Here is an 11,157-nt window from a genome sequence, read left to right as displayed (position 1 = left end):
GACGTCTGCAACTTTTGTTTTGTGATGTTTGTGAGTCCGCGGGCAAGAAAACCCTAATCATGGTTTAACATCCTATTTTTGAACCTCAGTCCATCCATTTTTTAAAGCGCTTATTCCTCACAATAATCATAAATTAAAACCCTCATTTGAAATTCAACCTTGAAAACTGGGGTCACACACATTTTGACAGTTGAATTTCCTTTAACCAATACCTTTTATAGCCATTATTTTCAATTGTAACCTTTTTTTGAAAACTAGGGGTTTAAACTAGGGTTAGGGTTTCAAACTAGGGGTTTAAACTAGGGTTAGGGTTTCAAAGTAGGGGTTTGAACTAGGGTTAGGGTTTCAAACTAGGGGTTTAAACTAGGGTTAGGGTTTCAAACTAGGGGTTTAAACTAGGGTTAGGGTTTCAAACTAGGGGTTTAAACTAGGGTTAGGGTTTCAAACTAGGGGTTTAAACTAGGGTTAGGGTTTCAAACTAGGGGTTTAAACTAGGGTTAGGGTTTCAAACTAGGGGTTTGAACTAGGGTTAGGGTTTCAAACTAGGGGTTTAAACTAGGGTTAGGGTTTCAAACTAGGGGTTTAAACTAGGGTTAGGGTTTCAAACTAGGGGTTTAAACTAGGGTTAGGGTTTCAAACTAGGGGTTTGAACTAGGGTTAGGGTTTCAAACTAGGGGTTTAAACTAGGGTTAGGGTTTCAAACTAGGGTTAGGGTTTAAAAGTAGGGGTTTAAACTAGGGTTAGGGTTTCAAACTAGGGTTAGGGTTTCAAACTAGGGGTTTAAACTAGGGTTAGGGTTTCAAAGTAGGGGTTTAAACTAGGGTTAGGGTTTCAAAGTAGGGGTTTGAACTAGGGTTAGGGTTTAAAAGTAGGGGTTTAAACTAGGGTTAGGGTTTCAAACTAGGGGTTTAAACTAGGGTTAGGGTTTCAAAGTAAAGGTTTAAACTAGGGTTAGGGTTTCAAAGTAGGGGTTTAAACTAGGGTTAGGGTTTCAAACTAGGGTTAGGGTTTCAAACTAGGGGTTTAAACTAGGGTTAGGGTTTCAAAGTAGGGGTTTAAACTAGGGTTAGGGTTTCAAACTAGGGGTTTAAACTAGGGTTAGGGTTTCAAAGTAGGGGTTTAAACTAGGGTTAGGGTTTCAAACTAGGGGTTTAAACTAGGGTTAGGGTTTCAAACTAGGGTTAGGGTTTCAAACTAGGGGTTTAAACTAGGGTTAGGGTTTCAAAGTAGGGGTTTAAACTAGGGTTAGGGTTTCAAACTAGGGTTAGGGTTTCAAACTAGGGGTTTAAACTAGGGTTAGGGTTTCAAACTAGGGTTAGGGTTTCAAACTAGGGGTTTAAACTAGGGTTAGGGTTTCAAACTAGGGGTTTAAACTAGGGTTAGGGTTTCAAACTAGGGGTTTAAACTAGGGTTAGGGTTTCAAACTAGGGGTTTAAACTAGGGTTAGGGTTTCAAACTAGGGGTTTGAACTAGGGTTAGGGTTTCAAACTAGGGGTTTAAACTAGGGTTAGGGTTTCAAACTAGGGGTTTAAACTAGGGTTAGGGTTTCAAACTAGGGGTTTAAACTAGGGTTAGGGTTTCAAACTAGGGGTTTGAACTAGGGTTAGGGTTTCAAACTAGGGGTTTAAACTAGGGTTAGGGTTTCAAACTAGGGTTAGGGTTTAAAAGTAGGGGTTTAAACTAGGGTTAGGGTTTCAAACTAGGGTTAGGGTTTCAAACTAGGGGTTTAAACTAGGGTTAGGGTTTCAAAGTAGGGGTTTAAACTAGGGTTAGGGTTTCAAAGTAGGGGTTTGAACTAGGGTTAGGGTTTAAAAGTAGGGGTTTAAACTAGGGTTAGGGTTTCAAACTAGGGGTTTAAACTAGGGTTAGGGTTTCAAAGTAAAGGTTTAAACTAGGGTTAGGGTTTCAAAGTAGGGGTTTAAACTAGGGTTAGGGTTTCAAACTAGGGTTAGGGTTTCAAACTAGGGGTTTAAACTAGGGTTAGGGTTTCAAAGTAGGGGTTTAAACTAGGGTTAGGGTTTCAAACTAGGGGTTTAAACTAGGGTTAGGGTTTCAAACTAGGGTTAGGGTTTCAAACTAGGGGTTTAAACTAGGGTTAGGGTTTCAAACTAGGGGTTTAAACTAGGGTTAGGGTTTCAAAGTAGGGGTTTAAACTAGGGTTAGGGTTTCAAACTAGGGGTTTAAACTAGGGTTAGGGTTTCAAACTAGGGGTTTAAACTAGGGTTAGGGTTTCAAAGTAGGGGTTTAAACTAGGGTTAGGGTTTCAAAGTAGGGGTTTGAACTAGGGTTAGGGTTTCAAAGTAGGGGTTTGAACTAGGGTTAGGGTTTCAAAGTAGGGGTTTGAACTAGGGTTAGGGTTTCAAACTAGGGGTTTAAACTAGGGTTAGGGTTTCAAACTAGGGGTTTAAACTAGGGTTAGGGTTTCAAACTAGGGTTAGGGTTTCAAACTAGGGTTAGGGTTTCAAAGTAGGGGTTTAAACTAGGGTTAGGGTTTCAAACTAGGGGTTTAAACTAGGGTTAGGGTTTCAAACTAGGGTTAGGGTTTCAAAGTAGGGGTTTAAACTAGGGTTAGGGTTTCAAACTAGGGGTTTAAACTAGGGTTAGGGTTTCAAACTAGGGTTAGGGTTTCAAACTAGGGGTTTAAACTAGGGTTAGGGTTTCAAACTAGGGGTTTAAACTAGGGTTAGGGTTTCAAAGTAGGGGTTTAAACTAGGGTTAGGGTTTCAAACTAGGGGTTTAAACTAGGGTTAGGGTTTCAAACTAGGGGTTTAAACTAGGGTTAGGGTTTCAAACTAGTGTTAGGGTTTCAAACTAGGGGTTTAAACTAGGGTTAGGGTTTCAAAGTAGGGATTTAAACTAGGGTTAGGGTTTCAAAGTAGGGGTTTAAACTAGGGTTAGGGTTTCAAAGTAGGGGTTTAAACTAGGGTTAGGGTTTCAAACTAGGGGTTTAAATTAGGGTTAGGGTTTCAAACTAGGGGTTTAAACTAGGGTTAGGGTTTCAAACTAGGGTTAGGGTTTCAAACTAGGGGTTTAAACTAGTGTTAGGGTTTCAAACTAGGGGTTTAAACTAGGGTTAGGGTTTCAAAGTAGGGGTTTAAACTAGGGTTAGGGTTTCAAACTAGGGGTTTAAACTAGGGTAAGGGTTTCAAACTAGGGTTAGGGTTTCAAACTAGGGGTTTAAACTAGTGTTAGGGTTTCAAACTAGGGGTTTTAACTAGGGTTAGGGTTTCAAAGTAGGGGTTTAAACTAGGGTTAGGGTTTCAAAGTAGGGGTTTAAACTAGGGTTAGGGTTTCAAAGTAGGGGTTTAAACTAGGGTTAGGGTTTCAAAGTAGGGGTTTAAACTAGGGTTAGGGTTTCAAACTGGGGGTTTAAACTAGGGTTAGGGTTTCTAAGTAGGGGTTTAAACTAGGCTTAGGGTTTCAAACTAGGGGTTTAAACTAGGGTTAGGGTTTCAAACTAGGGTTAGGGTTTCAAACTAGGGGTTTAAACTAGGGTTAGGGTTTCAAACTAGGGTTAGGGTTTCAAACTAGGGGTTTAAACTAGGGTTAGGGTTTCAAACTAGGGGTTTAAACTAGGGTTAGGGTTCCAAAGTAACCCTAACCCTAACCCTAGTTTAAACCCCTACTTTGATACCCTAACCCTAGTTTAAACCCCTACTTTGATACCCTAACCCTAGTTTAAACCCCTACTTTGAAACCCTAACCCTAGTTTAAACCCCTAGTTTGAAACCCTAACCCTAGTTTAAACCCCTAGTTTGAAACCCTAACCCTGGTTCAAACCCCTAGTTTGAAACCCTAACCCTAGTTTAAACCCCTAGTTTGAAACCCTAACCCTAGTTTAAAACCCTAACCCTAGTTTAAACCCCTAGTTTGAAACCCTAACCCTAGTTTGAAACCCTAACCCTAGTTTAAACCCCTAGTTTGAAACCCTAACCCTAGTTTAAACCCCTAGTTTGAAACCCTAACCCTAGTTTGAAACCCTAACCCTAGTTTAAACCCCTAGTTTGAAACCCTAACCCTAGTTCAAACGCCTACTTTGAAACCCTAACCCTAGTTTAAACCCCTAGTTAGAAACCCTAACCCTAGTTTAAACCCCTACTTTGAAACCCTAACCCTAGTTTAAACCCCTAGTTTGAAACCCTAACCCTAGTTTAAACCCCTAGTTTGAAACCCTAACCCTAGTTTAAACCCCTAGTTTGAAACCCTAACCCTAGTTCAAACGCCTACTTTGAAACCCTAACCCTAGTTTAAACCCCTAGTTTGAAACCCTAACCCTAGTTTGAAACCCTAACCCTAGTTTAAACCCCTAGTTTGAAACCCTAACCCCAGTTTAAACCCCTACTTAGAAACCCTAACCCTAGTTTGAAACCCTAACCCTAGTTTAAACCCCTAGTTTGAAACCCTAACCCTAGTTTAAACCCCTACTTTGAAACCCTAACCCTAGTTTGAAACCCTAACCCTAGTTTGAAACCCTAACCCTAGTTTAAACCCCTAGTTTGAAACCCTAACCCTAGTTTAAACCCCTACTTAGAAACCCTAACCCTAGTTTAAACCCCTAGTTTGAAACCCTAACCCTAGTTTAAACCCCTAGTTTGGACCCTAACCCTAGTTTAAACCCCTACTTTGAAACCCTAACCTTAGTTTAAACCCCTACTTTGAAACCCTAACCCTAGTTTAAACCCCTAGTTTGAAACCGTTACCCTAGTTTAAACCCCTAGTTTGAAACCCTAACCCTAGTTTGAAACCCTAACCCTAGTTTAAACCCCTAGTTTGAAACCCTAACCCTAGTTTAAACCCCTACTTAGAAACCCTAACCCTAGTTTAAACCCCTAGTTTGAAACCCTAACCCTAGTTTAAACCCCTACTTTGAAACCCTAACCCTAGTTTAAACCCCTAGTTTGAAACCCCTAGTTTGAAACCCTAACCCTAGTTTAAACCCCTACTTTGAAACCCTAACCCTAGTTTAAACCCCTAGTTAGAAACCCTAACCCTAGTTTAAACCCCTAGTTTGAAACCCCTAGTTTGAAACCCTAACCCTAGTTTAAACCCCTACTTTGAAACCCTAACCCTAGTTTAAACCCCTAGTTAGAAACCCTAACCCTAGTTTAAACCCCTAGTTTGAAACCCTAACCCTAGTTTAAACCCCTAGTTTGAAACCTTAACCCTAGTTTAAACCCCTACTTTGAAACCCTAACCCTAGTTTAAACCCCTAGTTAGAAACCCTAACCCTAGTTTAAACCCCTAGTTTGAAACCCTAACCCTAGTTTGAAACCCTAACCCTAGTTTAAACCCCTAGTTTGAAACCCTAACCCTAGTTTAAACCCCTAGTTTGAAACCCTAACCCTAGTTTAAACCCCTAGTTTGAAACCCTAACCCTAGTTTGAAACCCTAACCCTAGTTCAAACCCCTACTTTGAAACCCTAACCCTAGTTTAAACCCCTACTTTGAAACCCTAACCCTAGTTTAAACCCCTAGTTTGAAACCCTAACCCTAGTTTGAAACCCTAACCCTAGTTTAAACCCCTAGTTTGAAACCCTAACCCTAGTTTAAACCCCTACTTTGAAACCCTAACCCTAGTTTAAACCCCTAGTTAGAAACCCTAACCCTAGTTTAAACCCCTAGTTTGAAACCCTAACCCTAGTTTAAACCCCTAATTTGAAACCCTAACCCTAGTTTAAACCCCTACTTTGAAACCCTAACCCTAGTTTAAACCCCTAGTTTGAAACCCTAACCCTAGTTTAAACCCCTAGTTTGAAACCCTAACCCTAGTTTAAACCCCTAGTTTGAAACCCTAACCCTAGTTTAAACCCCTAGTTTGAAACCCTAACCCTAGTTTAAACCCCTACTTTGAAACCCTAACCCTAGTTTAAACCCCTAGTTAGAAACAATAACCCTAATTTAAACCCCTAGTTTGAAACCCTAACCCTAGTTTGAAACCCTAACCCTAGTTTAAACCCCTAGTTTGAAACCCTAACCCTAGTTCAAACCCCTAGTTTGAAACCCTAACCCTAGTTCAAACCCCTAGTTTGAAACCTTAACCCTAGTTCAAACCCCTAGTTTGAAACCCTAACCCTAGTTTAAACCCCTACTTAGAAACCCTAACCCTAGTTTAAACCCCTAGTTTGAAACCCTAACCCTAGTTTAAACCCCTAGTTTGAAACCCTAACCCTAGTTTAAACCCCTACTTTGAAACCCTAACCCTAGTTTGAAACCCTAACCCTAGTGTAAACCCCTAGTTTGAAACCCTAACCCTAGTTTAAACCCCTACTTAGAAACCCTAACCCTAGTTTAAACCCCTAGTTTGAAACCCTAACCCTAGTTTAAACCCCTAGTTAGAAACCCTAACCCTAGTTTAAACCCCTAGTTTGAAACCCTAACCCTAGTTTAAACCCCTACTTTGAAACCCTAACCCTAGTTTAAACCCCTAGTTAGAAACCCTAACCCTAATTTAAACCCCTAGTTTGAAACCCTAACCCTAGTTTGAAACCCTAACCCTAGTTTAAACCCCTAGTTTGAAACCCTAACCCTAGTTCAAACCCCTAGTTTGAAACCCTAACCCTAGTTCAAACCCCTAGTTTGAAACCCTAACCCTAGTTCAAACCCCTAGTTTGAAACCCTAACCCTAGTTCAAACCCCTAGTTTGAAACCCTAACCCTAGTTTAAACCCCTAGTTTGAAACCCTAACCCTAGTTTAAACCCCTACTTTGAAACCCTAACCCTAGTTCAAACCCCTAGTTTGAAACCCTAACCCTAGTTTAAACCCCTAGTTTGAAACCCTAACCCTAGTTTGAAACCCTAACCCTAGTTTAAACCCCTACTTTGAAACCCTAACCCTAGTTTGAAACCCTAACCCTAGTTTAAACCCCTACTTTGAAACCCTAACCCTAGTTTAAACCCCTAGTTAGAAACCCTAACCCTAGTTTAAACCCCTAGTTTGAAACCCTAACCCTAGTTCAAACCCCTAGTTTGAAACCCTAACCCTAGTTCAAACCCCTAGTTTGAAACCCTAACCCTAGTTTAAACCCCTAGTTTGAAACCCTAACCCTAGTTTAAACCCCTAGTTTGAAACCCTAACCCTAGTTTAAACCCCTAGTTTGAAACCCTAACCCTAGTTTAAACCCCTACTTTGAAACCCTAACCCTAGTTTGAAACCCTAACCCTAGTTTAAACCCCTAGTTTGAAACCCTAACCCTAGTTCAAACCCCTAGTTTGAAACCCTAACCCTAGTTCAAACCCCTAGTTTGAAACCCTAACCCTAGTTTAAACCCCTAGTTTGAAACCCTAACCCTAGTTCAAACCCCTAGTTTGAAACCCTAACCCTAGTTTAAACCCCTAGTTTGAAACCCTAACCCTAGTTTGAAACCCTAACCCTAGTTTAAACCCCTAGTTTGAAACCCTAACCCTAGTTTAAACCCCTACTTTGAAACCCTAACCCTAGTTTGAAACCCTAACCCTAGTTTAAACCCCTAGTTTGAAACCCTAACCCTAGTTTAAACCCCTACTTTGAAACCCTAACCCTAGTTTGAAACCCTAACCCTAGTTTGAAACCCTAACCCTAGTTTAAACCCCTAGTTTGAAACCCTAACCCTAGTTTAAACCCCTAGTTTGAAACCCTAACCCTAGTTCAAACCCCTACTTTGAAACCCTAACCCTAGTTCAAACCCCTACTTTGAAACCCTAACCCTAGTTCAAACCCCTACTTTGAAACCCTAACCCTAGTTTAAACCCCTACTTTGAAACCCTAACCCTAGTTTAAACCCCTAGTTTGAAACCCTAACCCTAGTTTAAACCCCTAGTTTGAAACCCTAACCCTAGTTTAAACCCCTACTTTGAAACCCTAACCCTAGTTTAAACCCCTAGTTTGAAACCCTAACCCTAGTTTAAACCCCTAGTTTGAAACCCTAACCCTAGTTTGAAACCCTAACCCTAGTTTAAACCCCTAGTTTGAAACCCTAACCCTAGTTTAAACCCCTACTTTGAAACCCTAACCCTAGTTTAAACCCCTAGTTTGAAACCCTAACCCTAGTTTGAAACCCTAACCCTAGTTTGAAACCCTAACCCTAGTTTAAACCCCTACTTTGAAACCCTAACCCTAGTTTAAACCTTTACTTTGAAACCCTAACCCTAGTTTAAACCCCTAGTTTGAAACCTTAACCCTAGTTTAAACCCCTACTTTTAAACCCTAACCCTAGTTCAAACCCCTACTTTGAAACCCTAACCCTAGTTTAAACCCCTACTTTGAAACCCTAACCCTAGTTTAAACCCCTAGTTTGAAACCCTAACCCTAGTTTGAAACCCTAACCCTAGTTTAAACCCCTACTTTTAAACCCTAACCCTAGTTTGAAACCCTAACCCTAGTTTAAACCCCTAGTTTGAAACCCTAACCCTAGTTCAAACCCCTAGTTTGAAACCCTAACCCTAGTTTAAACCCCTACTTTGAAACCCTAACCCTAGTTTAAACCCCTAGTTTGAAACCCTAACCCTAGTTTAAACCCCTAGTTTGAAACCCTAACCCTAGTTTAAACCCCTAGTTTGAAACCCTAACCCTAGTTCAAACGCCTACTTTGAAACCCTAACCCTAGTTTAAACCCCTAGTTTGAAACCCTAACCCTAGTTTGAAACCCTAACCCTAGTTTAAACCCCTAGTTTGAAACCCTAACCCCAGTTTAAACCCCTACTTAGAAACCCTAACCCTAGTTTGAAACCCTAACCCTAGTTTAAACCCCTAGTTTGAAACCCTAACCCTAGTTTAAACCCCTACTTTGAAACCCTAACCCTAGTTTGAAACCCTAACCCTAGTTTGAAACCCTAACCCTAGTTTAAACCCCTAGTTTGAAACCCTAACCCTAGTTTAAACCCCTACTTAGAAACCCTAACCCTAGTTTAAACCCCTAGTTTGAAACCCTAACCCTAGTTTAAACCCCTAGTTTGGACCCTAACCCTAGTTTAAACCCCTACTTTGAAACCCTAACCTTAGTTTAAACCCCTACTTTGAAACCCTAACCCTAGTTTAAACCCCTAGTTTGAAACCGTTACCCTAGTTTAAACCCCTAGTTTGAAACCCTAACCCTAGTTTGAAACCCTAACCCTAGTTTAAACCCCTAGTTTGAAACCCTAACCCTAGTTTAAACCCCTACTTAGAAACCCTAACCCTAGTTTAAACCCCTAGTTTGAAACCCTAACCCTAGTTTAAACCCCTACTTTGAAACCCTAACCCTAGTTTAAACCCCTAGTTTGAAACCCCTAGTTTGAAACCCTAACCCTAGTTTAAACCCCTACTTTGAAACCCTAACCCTAGTTTAAACCCCTAGTTAGAAACCCTAACCCTAGTTTAAACCCCTAGTTTGAAACCCCTAGTTTGAAACCCTAACCCTAGTTTAAACCCCTACTTTGAAACCCTAACCCTAGTTTAAACCCCTAGTTAGAAACCCTAACCCTAGTTTAAACCCCTAGTTTGAAACCCTAACCCTAGTTTAAACCCCTAGTTTGAAACCTTAACCCTAGTTTAAACCCCTACTTTGAAACCCTAACCCTAGTTTAAACCCCTAGTTAGAAACCCTAACCCTAGTTTAAACCCCTAGTTTGAAACCCTAACCCTAGTTTGAAACCCTAACCCTAGTTTAAACCCCTAGTTTGAAACCCTAACCCTAGTTTAAACCCCTAGTTTGAAACCCTAACCCTAGTTTAAACCCCTAGTTTGAAACCCTAACCCTAGTTTGAAACCCTAACCCTAGTTCAAACCCCTACTTTGAAACCCTAACCCTAGTTTAAACCCCTACTTTGAAACCCTAACCCTAGTTTAAACCCCTAGTTTGAAACCCTAACCCTAGTTTGAAACCCTAACCCTAGTTTAAACCCCTAGTTTGAAACCCTAACCCTAGTTTAAACCCCTACTTTGAAACCCTAACCCTAGTTTAAACCCCTAGTTAGAAACCCTAACCCTAGTTTAAACCCCTAGTTTGAAACCCTAACCCTAGTTTAAACCCCTAATTTGAAACCCTAACCCTAGTTTAAACCCCTACTTTGAAACCCTAACCCTAGTTTAAACCCCTAGTTTGAAACCCTAACCCTAGTTTAAACCCCTAGTTTGAAACCCTAACCCTAGTTTAAACCCCTAGTTTGAAACCCTAACCCTAGTTTAAACCCCTAGTTTGAAACCCTAACCCTAGTTTAAACCCCTACTTTGAAACCCTAACCCTAGTTTAAACCCCTAGTTAGAAACAATAACCCTAATTTAAACCCCTAGTTTGAAACCCTAACCCTAGTTTGAAACCCTAACCCTAGTTTAAACCCCTAGTTTGAAACCCTAACCCTAGTTCAAACCCCTAGTTTGAAACCCTAACCCTAGTTCAAACCCCTAGTTTGAAACCTTAACCCTAGTTCAAACCCCTAGTTTGAAACCCTAACCCTAGTTTAAACCCCTACTTAGAAACCCTAACCCTAGTTTAAACCCCTAGTTTGAAACCCTAACCCTAGTTTAAACCCCTAGTTTGAAACCCTAACCCTAGTTTAAACCCCTACTTTGAAACCCTAACCCTAGTTTGAAACCCTAACCCTAGTGTAAACCCCTAGTTTGAAACCCTAACCCTAGTTTAAACCCCTACTTAGAAACCCTAACCCTAGTTTAAACCCCTAGTTTGAAACCCTAACCCTAGTTTAAACCCCTAGTTAGAAACCCTAACCCTAGTTTAAACCCCTAGTTTGAAACCCTAACCCTAGTTTAAACCCCTACTTTGAAACCCTAACCCTAGTTTAAACCCCTAGTTAGAAACCCTAACCCTAATTTAAACCCCTAGTTTGAAACCCTAACCCTAGTTTGAAACCCTAACCCTAGTTTAAACCCCTAGTTTGAAACCCTAACCCTAGTTCAAACCCCTAGTTTGAAACCCTAACCCTAGTTCAAACCCCTAGTTTGAAACCCTAACCCTAGTTCAAACCCCTAGTTTGAAACCCTAACCCTAGTTCAAACCCCTAGTTTGAAACCCTAACCCTAGTTTAAACCCCTAGTTTGAAACCCTAACCCTAGTTTAAACCCCTACTTTGAAACCCTAACCCTAGTTCAAACCCCTAGTTTGAAACCCTAACCCTAGTTTAAACCCCTAGTTTGAAACCCTAACCCTAGTTTGAAACCCTAACCCTAGTTTAAACCCCTACTTT

The sequence above is a fragment of the Leptonotus elevatus genome, chromosome 13 (genome assembly GCF_054856555.1).
Source record: "Leptonotus elevatus isolate MCC_2025b chromosome 13, RoL_Lele_1.0, whole genome shotgun sequence".
Classification (NCBI taxonomy): Eukaryota; Metazoa; Chordata; class Actinopteri; order Syngnathiformes; family Syngnathidae; genus Leptonotus; species Leptonotus elevatus.
Note: the sequence above shows the minus strand (reverse complement) of the source record.